Raw genomic sequence first — 25971 nt, 5'->3', positions numbered from 1 at the left:
GGGTTATTGCAGGATGCCTCCATATCGAGGCATCACTGCAATAACCGGAAAGCAGCTGGAAGCGAGCAGGATCGCTTCCAGCTGCTTTCCAGACAAAGGACGTACGCCACATGTCCTCGGTCATTAACTGCATTTTTTTTGAGGACGTGTGGCGTACGTCCTTGGTCGTTAAGGGGTTAAATTAAATGGACATGAAACCCAAATTTTTTCTTTCGTGATTTAGAAAGAGCATGTCATTTTAAACAACTTTCTAATTTACTTCTATTATCTAATTTGCTTCATTCTCTTGATATCACTTGCTGAAAAGCATATCTAGATATGCTCAGAAGCTGCTGATTGGTTGCTGCACATAGAGGCCTTGTGTGATTGGCTCACACATGTGCATTGCTATTTCTTCAACAAAGGATATCTATAGAATTGAGCAAATTAGATAATAGAAGTACATTGGAAAGTTGTTTAAAATTGCATGCCCTATCTGAATCATGAAAGTTTAATTTTGACTAGACTGTTCCTTTAAGGAAAGACTAAGGTGCCTTAAAAAGGTGGTAGTATATTAACATATGGTTTTCTGGAATTATTTAATGTGGCAAAAAATTGTAGGGCAGCAGAAACAGAGAGAGAGATAATAACACAGAAGTGCAGCTACAAAGTCAGGATTCTAGTACACACCATAGCTTCCCTGGATATAATACTCTAAATGCTAAATCACTTGGAAGTGATGCAGCATAGCTGTAAAAAGCTAACACTAAGCTGTAAAAAGAAAATATCACCTGAGAATTTCTATGTAAAAAAGGAAGATATTTTACCTCAAAATGTATTCTGCTTACAATAGTGAGTGCTCTGAGAATAGATATCCTAAAGCTACTGTCTTCTGCATGTTGACAAAAACTAAGCCAATCAGCTTCAGCAATGCTGATGTCACACTATGCTTCACTGATCTCATGTGATTTTACTGAAATCTCACAAGATTTCATAGTAAACTTCTGAGGAGGGAAATACCATGACTGTGATACACTTGCCAGATACATGTTCCTTCCTAGAATCCTAATTGGTTGCTTAAAGTCCCTTTACAATAGGACTACTGAGGAAATTCTGAGGTAAAATATCTTCCTTTTTTTGCATAGAGATGATATTTTCTAGTCAGCTTTTGACTGTTATGCTGCTTCACTTTCAAGTGCTTTAACATTTTGGTATCATTTCCATTTGAGTATCAGGGTCCACATTTTAAAGATTGTGAAAATATTTTATTTTTTACAATGTTCTCAAAAACTCCACAATATCATGTGCTGCTTTCAAGTTACAAGTTCATTTAGCAAAGTATAAAAGCAGATATCATTTTTGTAGTGTTAGTGCTAAGTATATTTTCTTAGTTAATATTTATTCTAATCTGTCCATTGTTATCTAAAATTGGGGGTCATGATCTCAAGTTAGTTATAAATTAGCTGGCTCAGTTATTACATTAAAGGGCCAGTAAACCTAAAAGATAATGTTATAATTCTGCATATAGTGCAGAATTATATAACATTATATTAGTGCAAGTTTTTTTATTATATAATAACTTCGGTATTTTATATAAAAATAAGAGGGTTTTCCAGACCCGCCCTTTGTGCTCTACTGAGCGGGTCTGGTTTTTCCTCAGAGCGCATCGGGCCAGCTGTTTAGTCACAGCCCGGCCCAACAGGAGCGAGCTGCATTGAATTAATGGTGCGGTTGGGTGATTCAGATAGAGCATGCAATTTTAAGCAACTTTCTAAGTTACTCCTATTATAAATTTTTCTTCATTCTGTTGCTATCTGTATTTGAAAAAGAAGATATCTAAGCTTTTTTTGGGTTTCAGAACTCTAGACAGCACTTTTTTATTGGTGGATGAATTTATCCACCAATCAGCAAGGATAACCCAGGTTGTTCACCAAAAATGGGCCGGCATCTAAACTTACATTCTTGCATTTCAAATAAAGATACCAAGAGAATGAAGAAAATGTGATAATAGGAGTAAATTAGAAAGTTGCTTAAAATGTCATGCTCTATCTGAATCACGAAAGAAAAAATTTGGGTTCAGTGTCCCTTTAATTACTAGTTATAATCTTTGATAACTATCATTTATTTGTATAGCCCCCCAAATTCCTTAGCTCTGGGAAAATAGAAAGAGGGACATAAAATGAAAAAAATTAAAATACAATAATGTGTTAGAGCGTGTTCTGATTGCACTATTGTTTGCATTTAACAATGAGACATTCCGGTCATAATTTAAATGCACATAGATGAATTACATCTTCAAATAGAAACATATTTGCAATATAAATGTAATGGCAAAAATGCTTCTAGAAAAAGTTGACTGTTTTAGTGTTAACATTTTTATCTGCATGTGTATGTGAAGCATAGCTAGATATTGTCAGTGTCATTTTAAATACTGCAGCTGCTTTAATTACCAGATGGTACAAGCACCTCAGGCTCTCTGAGAAAGTGCTGTGTTTAAAATGCTGGTGTACGGTGCATACTTAAAGGGCCATAAAACCCACATTTTTTCTTTCATGATTTAGAAAGAGAATGTACTTTTAAAAATCTTTCTAATTTACTTATATTATCTAATTTGTTTTATTCTCTTGATATTCTTTGCTGAAAAGCATATCTAGATATTCTCAGTAGCTGCTGATTGGTTGCTGCACATAGAAGCCTCGTGTGATTGGCTCATCATGTGCATTGCTTTTTCTTCAACTAAGGATATCTAAAAAATGAAGCAAAATAAATAATAGAAGTAAATTGTAATGCTGTTTAAATTTCTAGTCACTATCTGAATAATGAAAGAAATATTTTGGGTTTAATGGCCTTTTAAATACATAATTGAAACAGCTATAACTTTTATTAGAAGCATTTTTGCCAATACATGTATATTACAAAACCCCTTCTATTCAAAACTGAAATGCATCCATGTGGATTGCAATTTTGGCCGTTAGCAGGGGGTGTCAATCAACCCGATCATATTCGAACGAGTTGATTTCTTTCGTTTTCTGTCCACCTGAGAGCAGCCATTGGAGATGGAGATGGATGCCCTGACTTCAGAAACCATGAGTAGATCATCTGGGGATAGTGTTAGTTTTTTTTGCTGTTTTTTTTTTTTGGGTGTTTTTTTTTTTTTTTTTAGATTAGGGCTTTGAAAGTGTAAAAGAGTTAAATGCCTTTTTAAGGTCAATGCTCATACAAATGCCCCTTTAAGGGCAATGGGTAGCTTAGGTTTTTTTTTATTTTGGGGGGTTGGTTGGGTTGTGGGTTTTACTGTTGGGGGGACTTTGTATTTTTTACAGGTAAAAGAGCTTATTTCTTTATGGCAATGCCTTTTAAGGGCTATTGGTAGTTTATTGTAGGCAAGGGGGTGGTTTTTTTTTTGGGGGGGGGGTTATTTTTATAGGGCTATTAGATTAGGTGTAATGGTTTTTATTTTTGATAATTTCGTTTATTTTTTTGTAATTTTAGTGTTTTTTATTTTTTCGTGATTTTAGTGTTATTTTAGGTAAACTTAGATTTTTTTTTCGTAGGATTTGTTTTTTTAGTTGTAATTTAGATTTTTACATTGTTTTCTTAGTGTTAGCTTTTTTTAAATTTGTAATTTGTAATTTAGATATTTTAATTGGTAGTATTTTGTACTTTATTAGATTAGTTATGTTAGGTTAATTTATAGTTTAATGTTAGGTTTATATTTATTTCACAGGTAAGTTTTTATTTTTTTAAATAGAATTATATTGTAATTTTAATTTAATGTTAGGGGGGTGTTAGGTTTAGGGGTTAATAGTTTAATTTAGTGTTTTGCGATGTGGGGGGCTGGTAGTTTATGGGTTAATAGGTGTATTTAGTGGCGGAGATGTGGGAGGCCTGAGGTTTAGGGGTTAATAACTTTATTATAGTGGCAGCGATATTGGGGAGCAGAGGATTAGGGGTTAATAGCTTTTATTAGTGTTGGCAATTTCGGGGCCGCATATTAGGGGTTAATAACTTTATTTATGTGTCGTCGGGGACGGCAGATTAGGGGTGTTTAGACTTGGGGTTTATGTTAGGTTGCGTATGCAACCCGATGGATTATGTGTGTCACCTTCTTAAAAGCATTAGAGTGTGTTTCATCAAGAAAGAGTAAGTTAATTAGCAGTTACAGAACATAATCTTTTGAAATGTATACAGTTATAGCAAATGCCACTGTTTTGTTTAACAATAACAAGATATGTAGGTAGTGTGCGGCCCACGTGAGTTGTACTTGTATGGAAAATGGCCCGCGACTCAAATGAGTTTGACACCCCTGCCATAGAGCATGTAATTTTAAGACACTTCTATTTTCAAATATGCTTTGTTCTCTTGGTATCCCTTGTTGAAAAAGAAGACACATATCCTATACTAGTGAGAGCTAGCTGCTGATTTGTGCTTGCACACATTTGTCTTTTGTGATTGGCTAACTAGATGTGTTCAGCTAGCTGTCAGCAGTGCAATCCTGTTCCTTCAGCAAAGGATAACAAGAGAATGAAGCAAATTTGATAATAGAAGTAAATTGGAATGTTTTTTTAAAATTGTATGTTCTATACACATCATGAAATAAATTATTTAGGGTTGTCTATCCCTTTAAGCCCTCTCTATGTATACAAAATTGTTTACATATGAGGGAGAAGAATGCTAAACCCTTGCATATGCAAAAATCAAGACATGATCAGATGCCACAATATAACAGCAGTGCACAATTTCAAAACCAATAATCAAATGCCATAGCTTTATCTGGTAATACTACATAAAAGTAAAGGTATAGACAACATTTAAAAAAATAAATAAAATTTTAACAGATTTTGGAACACTATTTAATGACATAATGATTCAAATGGGTCGATTTTTTAAGGCATCAACATGACTGCATTCGATGCGTTAAATATGCTTGCTGTTCATCACTGATTTCAACATCCTTATTTATAAAAAATACTGTCATACTCACGTGCATCAAGTATGATGTGAAGTGCATTTTACTGTTGATAAATATAAAGCATCAATGGTGCGGATTTCACTATTTATCAAGTAATTCACCCAGAATTCTGTGAGATCCTCATCACATTTGCATCATGCGACTTGCGTTTTCATACAGTTTTTACTCTGCACACCATTTTACTTACAACATTTCTTTCTTGTCTATGAATAAGAACAGTTCTTTAAGATAATATTTAGTTGGTTAACTTGTGTCCTTGAAATAGCTATTTTTATACAAGTACAAACAATAAGAAAATGTATGCTTACCTGATACATTTATTTCTTTTTTTGACACGATGAGTTCACAGATCATCTTAATTACTATCGGGAATACCACTCCTGCCCTGCAGGAGACAGCAAAGAGCACCACAGCAAAGCTGTTAAATATCACCTCCCTTCCCTCCCAACCCAGTCATTCAACCGAAGTAAAGGAGAGAAAGAAAGTAACAAGGTGCAGAGGTGTCTGAAGTTTATAATAACCAACAACCTGTCTTAAAAAACAGGGCGGGCCGTGGACTCATCGTGTCAAAAAAGAAATAAATTTATCAGGTAAGCATACATTTTCTTTTCTTTTTAATGACACGATGAGTCCACGGATCATCTTAATTACTATTTGGAATCAATACCCAAGCTAGAGTACACAGATGATACGGGAGGGACAAGACAGGGAACCTAAACGGAAGGCACCACTGCTTGAAGAACCTTTCTCCCAAAAGCGGCCTCAGCCGAGGCAAAAGTGTCAAATTTGTAGAAAAAGAGTGAAGAGAGGATCAAGTTGCCGCCTTGCAAAACTGTTCCACAGAAGCTTTATTTTTGAATGCCCATGAGGAAGCAGTCTCATATGCAAAAAAAAGAGAAGTAGCCGCAGCTTTCTGTCCCTTACGTTTTCCTGAGAAAACCACAAACAAGACTTAAATATCCATAGAACAATTGCTCTCTACCAATCCGGTACACTTCCGGGAACCTCCGCCTCCATGACAGCCAATCAGCTTGTATTTTGGCACACGCCTATCGATAGTAGTGTTGTGATTGGAGGAATATCGAGTGATATTGAGCTTAGCTATGAATTGCCTGCACTTAGAATGGAATGATATAATGTAAGCATGTAATCATTAAAAAACAAAAAAAAATGTACCGGATTGGTAGAGAGCAATTATTCTATGGATATTTAAGTCCTGCACCCCGAAGCCTCTGCTTATTCATTTTTTCAAAGAAAGTGTAACATTGAGAAAGGCGATATTAGAGCCGAAACGCGTTTGTTCCGCACTTTTGATTATAGGTCGACCATTCACTCCAGCCACCTGACGCCGATGTTTCCAGTTCTCGGCCAGGAAACAGAAGAGTGTTTGGCGGCCATATTTTACTTTTAAACTTTAGTTTAATAAACGGTTGTGGGTAATTTAAAGGTTCCTAGGGATATTTATCCTAGATTTTAAAACATAAATAATAAAGTATGTATGATTTTATTTTTGACTTTTTTGAGTGAGAGTGAGTGCTATAGTAACCCCTTAGCTGCCTATTCCTTGTTAGTCCTATAGTTATTTTATAAGGGGTAGCACCGGAATTTATTCTATATTCCAGTCTCACCAAGTTTATAGTGTAGTGCCAGTTTTTCTTTTTTTGTTCTAAAACCACAAAGCAGAAGACTGACGAAAATCCTTAGTCGCCTGCAGGAAAAACTTGTGTAGAAGCCGTTCCTTCTGAGAAGTAGGATTAACATACAAGGAAGGAACAACAATCTTTTGATTAATGTTCCGATCAGAAACAACCTTAGGAAGAAATCCTAATTTAGTACGAAAAACTACCTTATCTGAATGAAAAATAAGGTAAGGGGACTCATACTGCAATGCCGAGAGCTCTGACACTCTGCGAGCAGAAGAAATAAAGCTTTCCAAGATAACAACTTAATATCTAAAGAATGCATAGGCTCAAACGGAGCCCTTTGCAGAACTTTGAGAACCAAATTAAGACTCTATGGAGGAGTAACTGGCTTAAACACAGGCCTGATCAAAGCCTGACAAAAAGATTGCACATCTGGAACATCTGCCAGACGCTTGCGTAACAAAATAGATAAGGCAGAAATTGACCCTTTAGGGAACTTGTAGATAATCCTTTCTCCAAACCCTCCTGGAGAAAAGACAACATTCTAGGAATCCTAACTCTCTACTCCAAGAGTAGCCCTTGGATTCACACCAATAAAGATATTTACGCCATATCTTATGATGATCTTTCAAGTTACATGTTTACGAACCTGAATCATGGTCTCAATGACCGAATCTGAAAAACCCTGCTTGGATAAAATTAAGCGTTCAATCTTCAAGCAGTGGTCCTTGAAGTAGAAGATCCTTTCTCAATGGAAGTTTCCAAGGTGGCAGAGATGACATGTCCACCAGATCCGCATACCAAATCCTGCGAGGCCAAGCTGGTACAGTGAGGATCACCAAAGCCCTCTCCTGCTTGATTCAAGCAATGACTTGAGGAAGAAGAGCAAACGGAGGAAATAGGTATGCTAAACTGAAGGTCCAAGGCACCGCCAGGGCATCTATCAGTACCGCCTGAGGGTCCCTGGACCTCGACCCGTACCTCGGAAGCTTGGCCTTCTGCTGAGAAGCCATGAGATCCAAGTCCGGCTGACCCCCCCAGAGATCAGACTGGAAAACACTTCCGTATGGAGTTCCCACTCCCCCGGATGAAAAGTCTGTCTGCTCAGTAAGTCCACCTCCCAGTTGTCCACCCCTGGGATGTGGATCGCCGACAGACAGCAGGGCCGGATTGGCCTACCAGGATACCAGGAGATTTCCCGGTGGGCTGTAGCAGCTGGGGCTGGAAAGCTACAATTTAAAGGGCCGACTAATGGATGCAACTGGGTTGTAGGATGCCTATATAACATCAATCTGACATTTTTATTTAATACAAAGTAATATAATTTAATTCTGAAAAAAATATTGGGGAAGGAGTGCCCAGTAATCCCCTTTGAAAAAATGGGGCATGTGCATTCTACCGACTCAATGGAAAATAGGGCTGGTCTTTATATTTTTCCAGGGCTGCTTTTTATTCCCAGTCCGGCCCTGACAGACAGCAAGAATGGGCTTCCGCCCACTGAATTATTTTGGTTATCTCTATCATTGCTAAGGAACTCCTCTTTCCCCCCTGATGATTGATGTAAGGCACTGAAGATATGTGTCATGAATTCCACCTTAACTGACTTGTGTAATTCATTTCTACTACCACCTTTATTTCTTAGACCAACCTACCTACTCTATATCACCCGTCCTCTAACCTTAGACAGGTGCTTAGTTATTGAGTGTTTTAGGAGCAACGCTCTTGCTCTCTCTCTCTGCTTAACCCTTAGCTAATTTGGATTACAAATTGATGTCTATTATTATACTCCTTTTCGGATTTACTTCCAAGTATTATAACCCTCTGGAGTCTCACCACAGTAATTAAACAATTGCAGCACAGGATATTTTCACACTGGGAGTCTGACTTACATTTTATGCTAACTCCTATAAGCTGCCGCAATCATCACCCCTCAGGGAAAACAGTTGCGTCACAATACCCAACCTCAGAACTGTTTGTTTGTCACGGACACTGAAACCAAGTCTGCCGCTGCCTGTGAATATCTAAGGCGCATAGGAATAACAACGCTGCAATTGAGTTTCGGTTTTCATACAGCCACTCAGTCTATCAGCTGTTTGCATTGCTACATTGTCTCTCTTCACACTTGCAGATCGGATTAATCCGCTCACTTACCATAACTACACTTAAGTGACCTGGGGTTGAGGTAAGCAGGATCTTGTCCTAATTGGGTATATATATATATATATATATATATATATATATATATATGCAGTTTCCTTCACTACATATTCAAGCTACTTGACTGGTATATGCTGACAAGAGACACTGTTCAGTTTTTGATTACTACCTGCAATTATATATTACATATCGCTCTTTCACTATAGAGGGAAATATTCTTTTGGTACACATGTGAGTTCATTAAACAGGTTTTTACCTGAAAATTCTCCTATTGAATCTAGCCAATAATTCACTGTGAGCTCTAAGGTTATCTTCCAGATAAGATAATTCTCAGCTCCATTGAGACATTTAATCAGTTTCGCAGTTGCAGATCCAAAACCAACTGGTCCCCATCAGTTGAATCCTAACATAACTCCTCTTTGTGGGCATCCAGGCATTGCAAGAACGAATGATATCATCTCTAGGACTTACTGGTGGCCCAAGATGATACAAGAGATAATGGAATATGTACATAACTGCATCATCTGAACCTCTTCTAAATCTGAAAAGAAGGCCCCTTATGGCTTACTTATGCCCATACAGATACCAGATAGACCTTGGACTACCAGATAGACGTTGAACTACCTATATCATCAGGTATGAATACCATATTAGTAGTTATTGATTTGTTTACGAAACAAGCTCATTTCATACCATATCAGAAACTTCCCAGTTCCTCTGAAACTGCTCAGCTCTTCATCGATAATATTGTTAGATTACATGGCATACCATCTATACTAACCTCGGACAGAGGGACACAGTTCACCTCCCGCTTCTGGAGAAACTTCTGCCAGAAACTTCAAATTAAACACAGATACACCACTGCATACCACCCACAAACCAATGGACAGGCTGAACGCCTCAATCAGTGGCTTGAATCCTACCTACGTTGTTATTGTGCATATCATCAAGACGAGTGGAAAAAATACTTATCTTTAGCTGAATTTGCATATAACAACTCTACCAATTCCTCTACTAAGTTATCCCCATTTTACGCTAACTACGCATACCATCCCAGTATCTCCTTAAATTCAAAACAATCAGCATATAATGCTTCCATTGAAGAATTGGCTGATAAGATAACTGAGAACATTCAACTATTTCGCAGGAATATGGAGACCGCACAGGTAGTGCAGAAAAGATATTACGATCTTAGGCAGAGAACACTCCCGACATATACTACAGGGGATTGGGTATGGTTGTCGACAAAACATTTACGACTTCAGGTCCCCAGTAAAAAACTAGCTAGTTTGTTCATAGGACCATTTCAGATCATCCGTGTAGTGAACGAGAACGCAGTCACCCTCCACTTGCCCTCCACTTTAACCATCCATCCTACCTTTCACGCCTCCCTGCTGAAACCAGCCAAAATCACCAAGACACAGGTGATGCCACCAACAGCACTGCTTATGGAGTCTGAGGAATATGAAGTGAAGGAGATCACTGACTTCAGGATTCATAATGGGGAACTACAGTACTTGGTTCGATGGAAGGGCTACTGCCCTGACGAAGACACCTAGGAACCTGAATCTCATGTAACTGCACCTAGGCTTGTTGCTCAATTTCATAGGCGCAATCCTCATCGACCTCGGCCACAAACCGTGGTACGGTGTGCTTGAAGGGGGGATTCTGTCATGAATTCCACCTTAACTGACTTGTGTAATTCATTTCTACTACCACCTTTATTTCTTAGACCAACCTACCTACTCTATATCACCTGTCCTCTAACCTTAGACAGGTGCTTAGTTATTGAGTGTTTTAGGAGAAACACTGTTGCTCTCTCTCTCTGCTTAACCCTAAGCTAATTTGGATTACAAATTGATGTCTATTATTATACTCCTTTTCGGATTGACTTTAATTACTGGAGTCTCACCACAGTAATTAAACAATTGCAGCACAGGATATTTTCACACCGGGAGTCTGACTTACATTTTATGCTAACTCCCATAAGCTACCGCAATCATCACCCCTCAGGGAAAACAGTTGCGTCACAATACCCAACCTCAGAACTGTTTGTTTGTCACGGACACTGAAACCAAGTCTGCCGCTGCCTGTGAATATCTAAGGCGCATAGGAATAACAACGCTGCAATTGAGTTTCGGTTTTCATACAGCCGCTCAGTCTATCAGCTGTTTGCATTGCTACGCTGTCTCTCTTCACACTTGCAGATCGGATTAATCCGCTCACTTACCATAACTACAGTTAAGTGACCTGGGGTTGAGGTAAGCAGGATCTTGTCCTAATTGTGTATATATATATATGAAGTTTCCTTTCACTACATATTCAAGCTACTTGACTGGTATATGCTGACAAGAGACACTGTTAAGTTTTTGATCACTGCCTGCAATTATATATTACATATCGCTCTTTCACTATAGAGGGAAATATTCTTTTGGTACACATGTGAGTTCATTAAACAGGTTTTTACCTGAAAATACTCCTATTGTATCTAACCAATAATTCACTGTGAGCTCTAAGGTTATCTTCCAGATAAGATAACTCTCAGCTCCATTGAGACATTTAATCAGTTTCCCAGTTGCAGATCCAAAACCAACTGGTCCCCATCAGTTGAATCCTAACAATATGTTTTCCGACTGGAACCTGATAAACTCAAATGAGGCTAACTGGGGCTAGGCCAGAAGAGCATTGAAGATCACTCTCAGCTCCAGAATGTTTTATGAGTAGAACAGACTCTGACTGAGTCCCAAACTCCCTGAGCCTTTAGGGAGCCCCAGACTGCTCCCCATCCTAGAAGGCTGGCATCTGTTGTCCCAGGTTCCCTGGGGGAGATGATCCAGAGATAACCACCATTGAAGAGAATCCCTTGTCTCCTGCTTCAGTATTATTTGAGGAGACAGGTCTGCATAATCTCCGTTCCATTGTTTGAGCATGTTTAACTGCAGAGGTCTGAGGTGAAACCGAACAAACGGGTTGATGTCCATTGCCGCCACAATCAGCCTGATACCTCCATGTACTGAGCCACTGATGGCCAAGGAGGGGACTGCAGAACTAGATCAGAATCGAAATCCTTGAATTCCTGACTGCTGTCAGAAAAAACTACAAATATAGCTGCAAGCAGCAATAGAGGTGGCCATGCGCATCACCTTTGCAATGGCACACAAGCTGCTTAGTAGCAATACATAGCTATACAGCAAATTTCATAGCTTTAACATAAGCTGTTGCAAAGAAAGCACATTTTCGAAATTTTCGCATAAAGCAATATGGCTGCCATAGCTTGTGACTAATTCCTTTAACATGAACAAATTTGACTCTATGTCACAATATAAGGTTATACAGTTAGTTTCACAGTTCTAACATAAGCAGTTGCAGAGAAAATAGATTTTTTGAAATTTTCGCATAAAACAAAATGGCTGCCAGATCATATGATATACAGCCTTCAAATTAAGCACAATAGTTCTAACCATAGATGTCAAAGATAAAGCATTTTTGTAAAACACTTTTTGTTTTATTATTTATTTAAAAATATCGTTAAGCGTTTTTGAACAATTCAAAATAGCTGCCAAACCACATGACCTATCAACTTCTCTTGAACAAATCTGAATGTTAGTCATAAGATAACTCTATAAACAATATTTCAAGTCTATGCCATAAGCGGTTTCGGAGAAGAAGATTTTTGTAATTTTTAAAAACAGCGCATACGAGACAAAATGGCCGCCAAACTATGCATTGTATGGCTTTCAAATTGCACATACTAATGCTCACTATAGACCTCTACAATCTTCAGAAGTTTTATGAAAATTTACAAATGTTTTATTTCACGAAGGCGACTGCACGGTGCGAATTTTAACTGCAATATTGTCTTTGAGTGTTATGACTATGTGTAATCATGTGTTTATTACACTGTAATATTGGTAAATATTGTAAAACTAATGCATAAAGTGCAAATTTACGCAATTAAATGTCGATAAAAAGGTTAATGTCTCACAGCAGCCATGTTGATTAAAGGAAAATCGCAGTTTGAACAAACTTGGTAGAGGAACTTGCAAGGAGTATATGTGCAAAATTCTTCTTTATTGCACTAAGCGGTTTAAGAGAAGAAGATGTTTAAAGATTCTTGCAAAATGCAAGATGGCTGCTACATCATGTGACCAAGGCACTTCTGTTTAACAATGGCAAATCTAGGTCATAGCAGCACTGAACACAGCAAGTTTCAAAGTTGCAACATAAGCAGTTCCAGAGCTGAAGATTTTTGAGCGTTTCTCGAAATTTGTCGCAAAAAACAAAATGGCTGCCTAACCTTATGACCTATGAGTTCAATGTTGCATGAGATGTAGCATTGCAATAGGCTGTACCAGCATACCTGATTTCAAGAGTTTAGCATAAGTAATTTGTGTTTTTTAAGCAATTGAATCAAAAGAGGCAGTATTGAATTATAAATAATTACGATACAAATAAAACTAATATTGCTGCCGCATCATGTGACCGATTCTCTCCTAATGAGCAATTATGAATCTAGGTCACAATATAAGATTATACAGCAAATTTCACAGTTCTAACATGAGCGATTTCAGAGAAAATAGACTTTCGATATTTTCGCGTAAACCAAGATGGCTGCCTGATCAGAAGTTATACAGCCTCCATATTACGAACAATAGTGCTCACCATATATGTCAATAAACATGACAAAGATAAAGCATTTTTGTAAAACGGTTTTTGTTTTATTATTAATTTAAAAATATCGTTAAGCGTTTTTGAACAATTCAAAATGGCTGCCAAACCACATGACCTATCAACTTCTCTTGAACAAATCTGAATGTTAGTCATAACCTAACTCTGTAAACAAAATTTCAAGTGTGTGCCTTAAGCGGTTTCGGAGAAGAAGATTTTTATAGTTTTTAAAAACAGCGCATACGAAACAAAATGGCCGCCAAGCTATGCAATGTATGGCTTTCAAATTGCACATACTAATGCTCACTATAGACCTCTATAATTTGCAGAAGTTTCATGAAAATTTGCAAATGTTTTATTTCACGAAGGCGACTGCGCAATGCGAATTTTAACTGCAATATTGTCTTTAAGGGTTATGAGTATGTGTAATCATGTGTCTATTACACTTTAATATTCTTAAATATTGTAATACTAATGTATAAAGCGCAAAATTACGCAATTAAATGGCGATAAAAAGGTTAATGTCTCACAGCAGCCATGTTCATTATGGAAAAATCGCAATTTTAACAAACTTCGTAGAGGACCTTGCAAGGAGCATATGTGCAAAATTGAGCTTTATTGCACTAAGCGGTTTAAGAGAAGAAGATGTTTAAAGATTTTCGCAAAATGCAAGATGGCGGCTACATCATGTGACCAAGGCACTTCTGTTCAGCAATGGCAAATCTAGTTCATAGCAGCACTGAGCACAGCAAGTTTCAAAGTTGTAACATTAGCAGTTCCAGAGATAATGATTATTAAGCGTTTCTCGAAATTTGTTGCAAAAAGCAATATGGCTGCGTAACCTTATGACCTATGAGTTCAATATTGCATGATATGTAGCAGAGCAATAGGCTGTACCAGCATACCTGATTTCAAGAGCTTTGCTTTAGCAGTTCAAAAGTTATGGGCAATAGAAAAAGTGGTGGAATAATAATAATAATAATCCTGACAATAACAATAGGTTGTCCTGCAACTTCGTTGCATGGCCACCTAATGATAGGGAATCTAATCCTTGTGATTGGAACTAAGCAGCTTTCTTTCCAAATTTACCTTCCAACCGAGAGATCGCAGGAAGGAAGACAACATAGACGTGAGTAATCTTGCTTGTTGAAAGGATGGCGCCTGGACTAGGATGTCGTCCAGATAGGGCGTCACTGCAATGCCCCATAACTGAAGCACCGCCAACCGTGATCCCAGAACCTTTGAGAAAATTCTGGGAGCTGTAGCAACACCGAAGGGAAGAGCCACGAATTGGAAGTGTTTGACTAGAAAGTCAAACCCTAGAAACTTGTGATGATCCTTGTGATTAGGAATATGTAGGAATGCGTCCTTTAATTCCACTGTTGTCATGAATTGATCCTCTTGGGCCCAAGGAAGAATGGAACGAATAGCTTCCATCTTGATTAGACTCATGAATAAAATTAGTCTGACGGTTCCCTCTTGGGAACCACTAACAGAACGGAATAGAATCCCAGACCTCGTTCCTGCTTTGGAACAGAAACTATCACTCCCAGGTCGGAGAAGTTCCATACAAGTGTAAGAACGCCTCTCTTTCCATCTGGTCTGCAGAAGATCTTGAAGGCAAAACCTGCCCCTGGGAGGAAAAAATCTTAAACTCCAATTTGTATCTCAAAACCAAATTTGAACGAAGAAGGAAAGCCCCCCCCCCCCCCCACAAGATCAGGGGCAGGCTCTTCTTGCTGCCTTTGATTCAACAGCAGGCTTTTTGAATTGCATTCCCCTATTCCAAGACTGATTGGGTCTCCAGGAAGACTTGGACTGCTCCCACTTGGAAGCGGAGTGGAAGATTCTTCCTTGAAAATTCAATAGGAAATAAAACTACTCTGACGTCCGATTTATTTCTCTTATCCTGAGGGAGTAGCCCTTACCTCCCGTAATATCAGAGTTATCCCCGTCAAACCAGGTTCAAACAAGGTCCTTCCCTTGTAAGGAATTACCAAAAGTTTAGACTTAGATGAGACATCTGCAGACTTGGATCTTAACCATAACGCTCTGCGGTCTATTATAGGAAGCCTGAATCTTAACTCCCCCTGAAGGCAAGCATCTGTAGAAAAGAAGTTGGATCACTTCAAGGCCCTTATCCAGTCCTAGATTTTTTCGAGGGGAGTGTCTGTCTGATAGAAATAGACATTAAACCATTTTTTCTTTTTATGCTGCCACACTAGTGATGTTAACACTGCAGGTAGTCATTGTAAACCCTGGTGTACATACATTCTTTTACCTCCTAGGGAACCGTCAGCCAAGACTCCTCAATAGAGTCTGACATAGAAAGCATCCATTAAAGTTAGGAGATGGAGAAAAAAGGGGTACCCGGTCTCTCTGTAGCCCTTTCTGGTACCAAAAAAATTCGTACACCATGGAGGGCACATCAAAATACTTGTTTTAGTTTTACTGTACTGATTAGGATTGACTATGACAGTAATGTCGGAGTCATTCAGAATAATTAGAACCTCCTTAGGTAACAATTGAAGGTGTTCAAGCTTAAACTGAAAGAAACAACTTCAGTATTAGACAAAGGTATTACCCAGACAGAGTCTGAGATTTTCCCCTTATATACTACCGAAGTATCTTCCTTTTCAACTTCAGGGAAGAAACTATTCGGAATAGCTACTACTGTATCTGATTAAATACATTTCATTAAGTGTTTTCCCTGCAGCATGGGAAAAGCAGACAATGCAACAGATATCACCAAGGACATTAGAGAAGCGATGTCTTGCAAAGTAACTCCAGATGGAGTTTGCGAGGGAGCGCAGGGCACTGCATGTGTGGGCTATAAATTTTTATGGACATTTGAGGAGAATTGTTTTTATCCCTATAGTAAAGTTCTCACAACATAAGGAACAGATAAAGGGATTGATGTTACAAAATTGTTTCAAAAGCATAAGGTGACACTTGTAGGGTCTTTTGGACCAATCTGACTCACATATGGAAGATTATCAAACAAAAGTCTTAACTTTTATTTTTATTATTATTAAAAATTCACACATAACAAACGTTACTGTCTCTTTAAATCTTAAAGTGTAACTTCTTTATTTTTATATGGACAGAACTGGCTGAATAGGTACATGAGGTACGTGAGTACTGCAAAGCCCCTCTACACCTCAGCTTAATCCAGCTGAGGTGCCTGCCAGCCTTTCTGCTCAAAATCCTGACTCAGCTGTAGTGCTGTCCATCCTAAGCGCCAACATTTAGACTTAAAATCCTCCGTTCCTTCCTAAAGCCGGAAGTGCTAGGAAAAAAGGTGCTCAACTAAAGTGGCGCCACACAAGCAACGCCCATCGTGGGCGTAACGATAGTCAACTCCCGGTCGCCATTATTAACTAAGTTCAATCACCGGGAGCAAAATAACAGACTGATCAGCTTCAGTTTAGGCAGCTGCTTAGTCTGTTTTCTACCATTTAACAGAGAAACCCCTTCACACTGAGCTTGCTGTCTGCCGAACAGCTCAACGTAGTCGTCAATATGTAATCTCCCGGTCGGCCATTAATAGTTATGAAACCGCCAGGAGATGAGGGTCACGTGTCACATTCAGCCCCAGTGCCTGCGTCCAACCTGCCATAGTGTCCCCTAATACCCTAGGAGAAACTACCCAATTTCAATGAGGTCTGTATAAAAATAATAAAGTGCCCAAACTTTTTCTGAGTTTTCTTTCTACCCCCAGAAATAAAGTCAGCACTTACCTCATCTTCTGCCTTACAGCAAGGCAGTTCCCAGGTTTGAGAAGTCCTCTCCCTCACATGGACCTGTAAATAAACGAAACTCCTGAGTAATATCCCTCAGGTTTTCAGGGTAAGGGCAGCATCAGAATATGGGAGGCGCAGTGAGAATTATGTCCCACAAGTTCCCATTGCTCTAAAGCCACCAATGCTCTACTGAAGAGACTGATATGGACTACGGCTACACCTCAGAACAAAGCAGCACAATCTTGTACTACTTTTAAAATAATAAACTCTTGATTGAAGAATCTTTTCTAACACCTAATTTACCACCTCCTTGCACTTAACGTAGGCAAAGAGAATGACTGGGTTGTGAGGGAAGGGAGGTGATATTTAACAGCTTTGCTGGGGTGCTCTTTGCCGCCTCCTGCAGGGCAGGAGTGGTATTCCCGATAGTAATTAAGATGATCCGTGGACTCATCGTGTCATTAAAAAGAAAAATCTTACATAAATGTGTGTGTATATATATATATATATATATATAATTATTATTTTTTTATTGAAGGAGTATTAAATATGTAAAGACCTTAATCATGCTTATTGTAAATGACTGTATGGAAGGACAAACAACATATAAATAAACCTTTCTGTGTTGGTAGTCAGAACCTTTTATAGTTTAGTAACGTCCCTTTGAATCCTATGGCATGCTCAAAAGTGGCGGATTGAAAATCAGGTTTGCTGCGTCAATTGAGAAGCGAGCATACCAGTTGAATGTTTTTTTTTTTTTTATTTGATTGAATAGAGTCGTATGTATAGGCGAATTACCAGTAGTACGCTCACATAACGTACGCATAGATTTGCATTGAACTAATCTCGCCAGAGCGTATGTTACAGCATATGTTACAGCAATTTGACCTACATTTTACTATGTTAAAGCATTGTTAACTTCGGCGTATCAATGTTGCGCTTTATTTGATGCGGAATTACAGCGTATTCACAGTTGAAGCTTTGATAAATTGACCCCAAAGTGTCCAACCCTTTATATCTATTATTTTTGTCACGTGTAGTCATTAAGCAAACCAATATTTATCACCACATGTTCATTAATTTATATCATTCCCTTCGATCAAATATAAACATTTTTACGGTGACAATACACAGATGTATATTTAATCCTAGTCACTCAGATACTGCCAACTGTGTGAAATAGATGTTGCAGCGGCAAAAAATTTGGTTCGCTCGAATTTTTGGAACGAAATTCGGGGAAATCTGATGATCTATTCGGTATTTGTTTCATTTAATACAAAATGGATAGTTAAACAAATGTAAATGTTCCTTTACTGCAGGTTAAATAGTTCACCTGTAGCATTATACTTACCTCTAGTGCACTGGAGAGGCGCGCTAAACCTAATCTTTCTTTTCAGAGCTCCGGGCTGTGCTAATAGGAGGCAGAGGCCTAGATTTGGAGTTCGGCGGTAAAAGGGCTGTTAACGCCACGCGTGTTTATGTCTAACGCACGTCATTGTTTGACTCCGGTATTTAGAGTTAAAATAAGACCATCTAACGATGCTCCTAACGCGTGTATGTCACACGCGTAATACTGCCCGCGTAAGACAGTCTCCCATAGAGATCAATGGGAAAGGCAAAAAATTGCTTTTTTCACCTAACACTCGATCTCGCGAGAATACTTACAGCTCGGTCATATGACGCATACCACATCATGCACAACAATAACACGCCGCAAATGTCACAACAACAATCAATCAACAAATCACACAAGCATTACACATTCACAAGCGGGGGATGTTTTAATAAATTTTTATACGGGGAATACGCATATACTTTAAGATGCGGAAAATCGCTAAATAACAACAAGGATTAAAAATGATATACATACACTAGAAAAAAGATCGTATTCAATATCACTATATATTAGGACAAACATACATATACAACACTTCACGAAGAACACACCATCGCAAAATCACATTTAAAAAGAATACTATTGGACAATGTTAGAGAAAACGACCACTATGACATCATCGCATTCTACACATTCCACAAATACCAACTCAAAATGAGCATGCGCAAATTCACACACCTAATACACATTGCAATAATATTAATTGCTAATAAAGCACACCTGAACACTATTTACAACGCAAATAGGTACATCATTAAACATTTACACAGGGTATATAATCACCACACAAGCATGGCTTCTTTGACTGTGTTGCTGTTGGGTCTTTGGAGATTGGAGGTTTAAGAATAGAGAGTTTGCGAATTTTTGAGAGTTAGTGTTAGCGTGAGAGAGTCAGTTGGTAGTGTTAGCGTGAGAGAGTGAGTGAGTTAGTGGTAGTTAGTGGGAGTGGGAGAGAGTCTGTTAGTGGGAGCGTGAGTGAGTTAGTGGGAGTTATTAGTGAGAGTTGTTAGTGGGAGCGTCAGTTAGTGGTAGTTAGTGAGCGTTAGTGGGAGTGTTTGTTAGTGAGAATTAGAAGTAGTGTGAGTTAGCGAGCGAGTGATTTTTCTGTACACTTAACACATTTACACGCAAACACATTCAATACATACATACACTTATCAATAACACTACATACACTCCATACCCCCTACCCCCTCATACTACACTCCATACCCCATTCCTTGTAGTCCCATTCCCTTTCATCCCATTTACTCTTATCCCATACCCCATACCCATCCCATACCCATCCCCTAGTTACATTTAGTTTACATATCCTCCTTTTAGTCTTATTCTTTTCGTTTATTTAAAGACTCCTTACCCTCTTTGTTTTTTACATCCCTCTCACACTTTAAGCACCTTTTTTGTCTTTTTAGTTCTTTATTTTGACCCCCTTTAATTTCATCACACTCACTTTTTTTTTGATTATTTGGGGTTTAGTTTAGGGAAGAGATGGAGGCCAGGCAGGGGACAGGTAGAGGGGGGAGTAGAGGGAGGGGGAGAGGAACAGGGCAGGAAGGGGGACAGGAAGCGGGGGTGGAAGCGGTGGGTGGACCCAGCCACTTGGTTCAAGATGACCAAGTGGCTGGGCCCAGTGGCGGTCAGAGTAGGGCTTCACAGTCCGGGAAACAGAGGGCATCATCACAGGGGAAGGCCAAGGCGACTAGGGAGGCGAGGTTTTCGATGGAGGAGAAGGAGGCCCTCGTAGAGGCCTATATGGCCAGGCATAGGATGCTGCAGCACCAAAAGACCACCCCGACTGACAGGAGGAGGCTCTGGAACGAGATTAGGAATGCAGTCAATGCAGTGGGTGGCCGGAACCGCGATATGGATTCTATCAAACATCGGTACCGGGACTGTAAACTTGAACTGAAAAAAAAGTTAAGCCTGGAGGCCCGACATGCCGCAGGGACCGGTGGCGGCCCTGCCATTGAAATGGACTACTGCCGATGGGAGGAAATGTTGCGTCCCAGCATCTCCGAGGTGGAAGTAGTCGTATCGGAGGAATCGATACCGGGAACCTGCCACTCTCATCTGACGGTAAGCTTATTGAACAATAATTTCACATACAAATGTATTTCAAGGGACACTATACGCAAACATTTACTTTCATGATTGAGGTAGCGAATACAATTTGACAAAACATTCAAATGTACTTATATTACCTAATTTGATTCATTCTTGAGATATATTTTAATGAAGAAATAGCCATGCACACGGTGAAACAATCACAGGAGGCAGCTATATTCAGCTAACAATCAGCATCTTATAAGTATATTTAGATATGCTTTTCAGCAAAGAATATCCAGAGAATTAAGCGAATTAGATAAGAAAAGTACATTCGAAAGTTGATACAAAATGTATGCTTCTAAATCATGAAAGATAAAACATTGGGTTTCATGTGTTAAGGATCAGATTAATGCTATAACGTTGTTTACATGCATTCTATTACTTTGCGGTTACATCAGTATCTAGGCTATAGGTTAGGTGTGCATTTAAACAGACTGAAAAAAAAAGCAAAAACATTCACATTGACCAGAGATATCACAAACACGGTTTAGAAAAAGCGGAAATAGTATTGATTGTTTGTTAGATTTCAAAGTGGATTAATGATTCTGCATTTGTAATTGTATCGTAAGCTAAGTCATTTAAACCTTTATTTGCAAATATGCTAATATATACATTTTTTTTTTTTAATTTTTTTTTATATACAGAGTCTGGGGACGAGGCAGCACAGCCTCCTGCATCTCCCCGGGATGAGAGTGGTGGTGAGGAATTTCCACTTCGGAGGGAAGAGGCCCCCCGTGACGAACAGCGCACGGGAGATGATCAAGAGGCCCCGGAAGCACAGGAGGAACCCGCGGAACCCGAGGTCCCTCAAAGACCCGCACTCCGCCGTGCACGGGCACCCCGCCGTGCACGGGTTCAACATGCACAACAAGAGGAAATAGCGGAGGTGCGGGTTCTACTGGAGTACATAGACCAGATGCGTACCTCCCGGATAGAAAATATAGAAGGACGACACAGAATACTTGATGGCCAAAATCAGATTATTCAAGGACAAAATGAAATCATCAACATACTGAATAGAATAGAAGAAGGCCAAACAAGAATATTTCATCTTCATCAAGAAATGTTCACTTTTTTCCGGGAGGCGCATGCTGGTCTACCTCCTGTTGCTGTGCCTCTTGTTGCTGGGCCTCTTGCTGCTGGGCCATCTCCTCCTGCCGGCCCATCTCATCCTCCTCAGCCATCTACTCCTCCTCCTCAGCCATCTACTCCTCCTCCTCCTCCTCAGCCATCTACTCATCCTCCTCAGCCATCTTCTCCTCCTCATCCATCTTCTCCTCCCCAGCCATCTACTCCTCACCTTGGTCGTCCCAGTACTCTTCCTTCCACTCCTCCCACAACAGCTCCAAGGAGGACTCTTCGGAGTCGGCAGTTGCCTCTCCCAGAGCCTCAGCCCCGTGGGAAGAGGGGAAGGAAGAGGAAGTAAGTATTTTTTTCATCTTCACTGCTTTTTTTAATTTAATGTGTAATGGATAGGTATGTGATGATGTGGTTTTCATACACTTGTGGACCACACTCTGTATATAATCGACTTCTATGGGACCGGGTCCATGGAGGCAGATTGTTTGCAGAGTGTGGGTTATAAGTGTGTGAAAACCACATCATCACATACCTATCCTTGTTCATGATATTGATTGGTTTCTGTGATGTGATGTCCAAACTGTTTCCCCAATCGCTAACTCAATTACCATAACAATTTTCCATGATGGCATATTACTGTTTGAATGCCAATAACACAGCTTAAAGGGACAGTCAGAAAATTATTGATTACAAAGAAAACACTGTATTACGCATTATAAATTTTGAAACAACAAAACATGGAGAAATACATGTGTGACTTATGTGCTTACCCTTGTATCTATGACTATGAAAAATGACCACTTATTTGTTGTTCTGACATAACAACATTTTAGATATCAATGATCAATACATGGTCAATAATATGCTGTATGAGCCCAAGGTTTTACATATACAAATGCTATCAAAATGCCCTCTAGTGCTCAAATTGTATAATGATTACAAGCACTCTTCAAGATGGAAGAAATGAGCACACCAACCTCATAAGTTTAGATAGCAAATTTAAATAAACCCAGACAAATGTTCAATTGTTGAGAAACATTTGATATCCTTGATATTACAGAATTGACTTTTAGAATAATGACAAACATTATATATTTTCTAAACTGTCCCTTTAACAACATTACATATGCTAACACATATTTTAAACTTGTTGGTATATCTACATGTACTTTGTCAAATAAAAAAAAATTGAAATCACATTTATATTGACGTGTTAAATAAAGTCTATTTTCTTTAAGAGACATTATTGTGTTAATATTTTATTGTAAAGACATTTTTATTTAACAATGAATATGGTTTAAAGTCCTTTTAGGAGTGGGGGGGGGGTGAAAATATGCTAACAATAATATATTTGAAGATTAAACTATGTGGATCTCATACATGATACAAAAAACAACATTTGCATTCAAGGGACAGTATCCTATATTTTTAACATAACTGTATGTAATAGACACTACTACAAACAACAAGATTAACATATACTGATATCAATATTAAAAAGCTTCAAACACTTGAAAATAAAATAGGGTTAGCTATATTGAAAATATAGACGAAACCCCCATTACAACCGTAAAACAACACAATACACCATCATTAACATATGAAAAGACCCTTTACACAAACTGGAGAAAGCTGGAGAATGTACTCACATGAAACTCAGAGGCTTTGCGAGGAGTAAGAAAATTACTTACATTTTCTTAGAACAGAAGAAAAAATAAACGTATTGGTTAAACAATGGACTATCTAACTAGAGACAAAATCCAAGCTTTTGATTTATAATGTGAGTGTCTAATGAACCTTTAATAAAATATACAACGAAATTACATTTAGAAGAAGTCGGCATCATATATTTAGCATATGATAAAGATAAATGCATATTGATTACTTTATTCAAACACAATAGCGCTTATTTATTAATTAGATATATTCAACATTAAACACAACATTAATTTTTTCAGAAAAAGGAACATATTGTTGACAAACATATTAAACATGGACTGTAGAGATTTGCACTTGCCTAGAAATATCCTATGCATGAAAACATTTTTCTTTAGTTCGTTGATTCAACCAGACATACAGCAAAAGAGAATGTGGTGGTCTTTATCAGCTACGGGTCAACAATGTAACATGATGCAAATAATACATATTCGCAAGCTTTTTAAAATTGGATGCAGTCACAAACGTTTTTAACGTGCACAAATATTGCGGGACTACGTAATCCAATCATACGTTTTTTTACCTTTACATGTGCCGTCTTAACATCGCGCTTCCTTGATCACGTAAGAACGCCATCCAATGAAAGGCACATTATTGATCACGTAAGAACGCCCAAAAAAAAAGGCGCATCCTTGATCGCGTCAAAACGCAATCCAATAAAAGGCATATTCCTGATCACGTAAGAACGTCAGTCAATACAAGGAATCATTGGACAGCCTGGCAGGTGACGTCTTAAGCAACATGGCGCATCCGAGATCGCTGAAAAACCGCTGACAATACAAGGACTCAGTGACAGCTTGGCATATCACTAAGAAACGTATTTATATTTTAGGAACTAGTATGTGTGTAGATTGCTATCTAGGAATGACAACAAATCCTGAATCATCTTTTCGGACTTGACTGTACCTTGAACTATAGCTATGGTGTATATCTTTAACATTTAAAAGATACACATGAGAAATACATATGCCATTGATGTTTTAAGATATGTTTGGATTGTTGTTGAATAACAATAGTTATACATGTATTGATTAAACGTGTCATTTATTCAGGTTTAATTATTGTCAGCCTACCTATAGCCATATATGGGAGGAGATGTATTTTGTTAACATATTAGTTAACTAATATTCATCATCTAAATTATTTGCATTACACACAGAGATTTATTTGGTTACACCTTTACACTAATATAGATTTGAAAATGAAATACAGGTGCTGTCAACATTACAATAAGATTGTTTATTAATAAAATTATATGTCTTTGTTCTTATAAAAAGGACAAAAACGCTTTACAAATGGAAATACATTCATTAACAATTGTGATCAACATCACTTAAAGGGACATTATTTTGTTTTTAAAAAGAGCATACACATAGTCAATACTATTTCAATAAAATGAAGACTTTACAGGGATTATATCATTTTATCAATACTCAGATCATTTGGTAAAGGTGCATCAATTCATGCAGACTTTCTAAATACACACATGGATCTGAACATTTAAATATACATATATACACAAATACCAATCTATATATACATATATAAAGAAATTACTCTGCTAATCATAATCAGGCAATGATAGAGCTAAGAGAAAATAATATAAAGACAAATAATAAGATTACATTGGAGATGTTAATCTTAAAGTCATTTACTATTGTCTTACATATATGAGTTCAGTATAACAAATATATTTGGTAGGTCCCTTTAAGGATCAACAACATAAACTAGAGCTTTCAAAAAATAACAGGAAGAATGAGGACAATTATTTGTGAAATAAAATGTATTTTATTAGTATGTAAGAAAACATACACAACGTTTATAAATAATCTTGTAAAAATAAGGAATCTATGAGCCATATGACAAGGTAACAGTGCATCACAGTCCATGAAGAGAGTTGCCAAGGGCCAGCATAGCCCCATTGGAGACATATGACAAGGTAACACAGTGCATCACAGTCCATGAAGAGAGTTGCCAAGGGCCAGCATAGCCCCATTGGAGACATATGACAAGGTAACACAGTGCATCACAGTCCATGAAGAGAGTTGCCAAGAGCCAGCATAGCCCCATTGGAGACACATGGCAAGGTAACACAGTGCATCACAGTCCATGAAGAGAGTTGCCAAGGGCCAGCATAGCCCCATTGGAGACATATGACAAGGTAACACAGTGCATCACAGTCCATGAAGAGAGTTGCCAAGGGCCAGCATAGCCCCATTGGAGACATATGACAAGGTAACACAGTGCATCACAGTCCATGAAGAGAGTTGCCAAGAGCCAGCATAGCCCCATTGGAGACACATGGCAAGGTAACACAGTGCATCACAGTCCATGAAGAGAGTTGCCAAGGGCCAGCATAGCCCCATTGGAGACATATGACAAGGTAAAAGAGTGCATCACAGTCCATGAAGAGAGTTGCCAAGGGCCAGCATAGCCCCATTGGAGACATATGACAAGGTAACACAGTGCATCACAGTCCATGAAGAGAGTTGCCAAGAGCCAGCATAGCCC

Source organism: Bombina bombina, chromosome 6, assembly GCF_027579735.1.
Source record: "Bombina bombina isolate aBomBom1 chromosome 6, aBomBom1.pri, whole genome shotgun sequence".
Lineage (NCBI taxonomy): Eukaryota > Metazoa > Chordata > Amphibia > Anura > Bombinatoridae > Bombina > Bombina bombina.
This window is presented reverse-complemented; position numbering follows the sequence as displayed.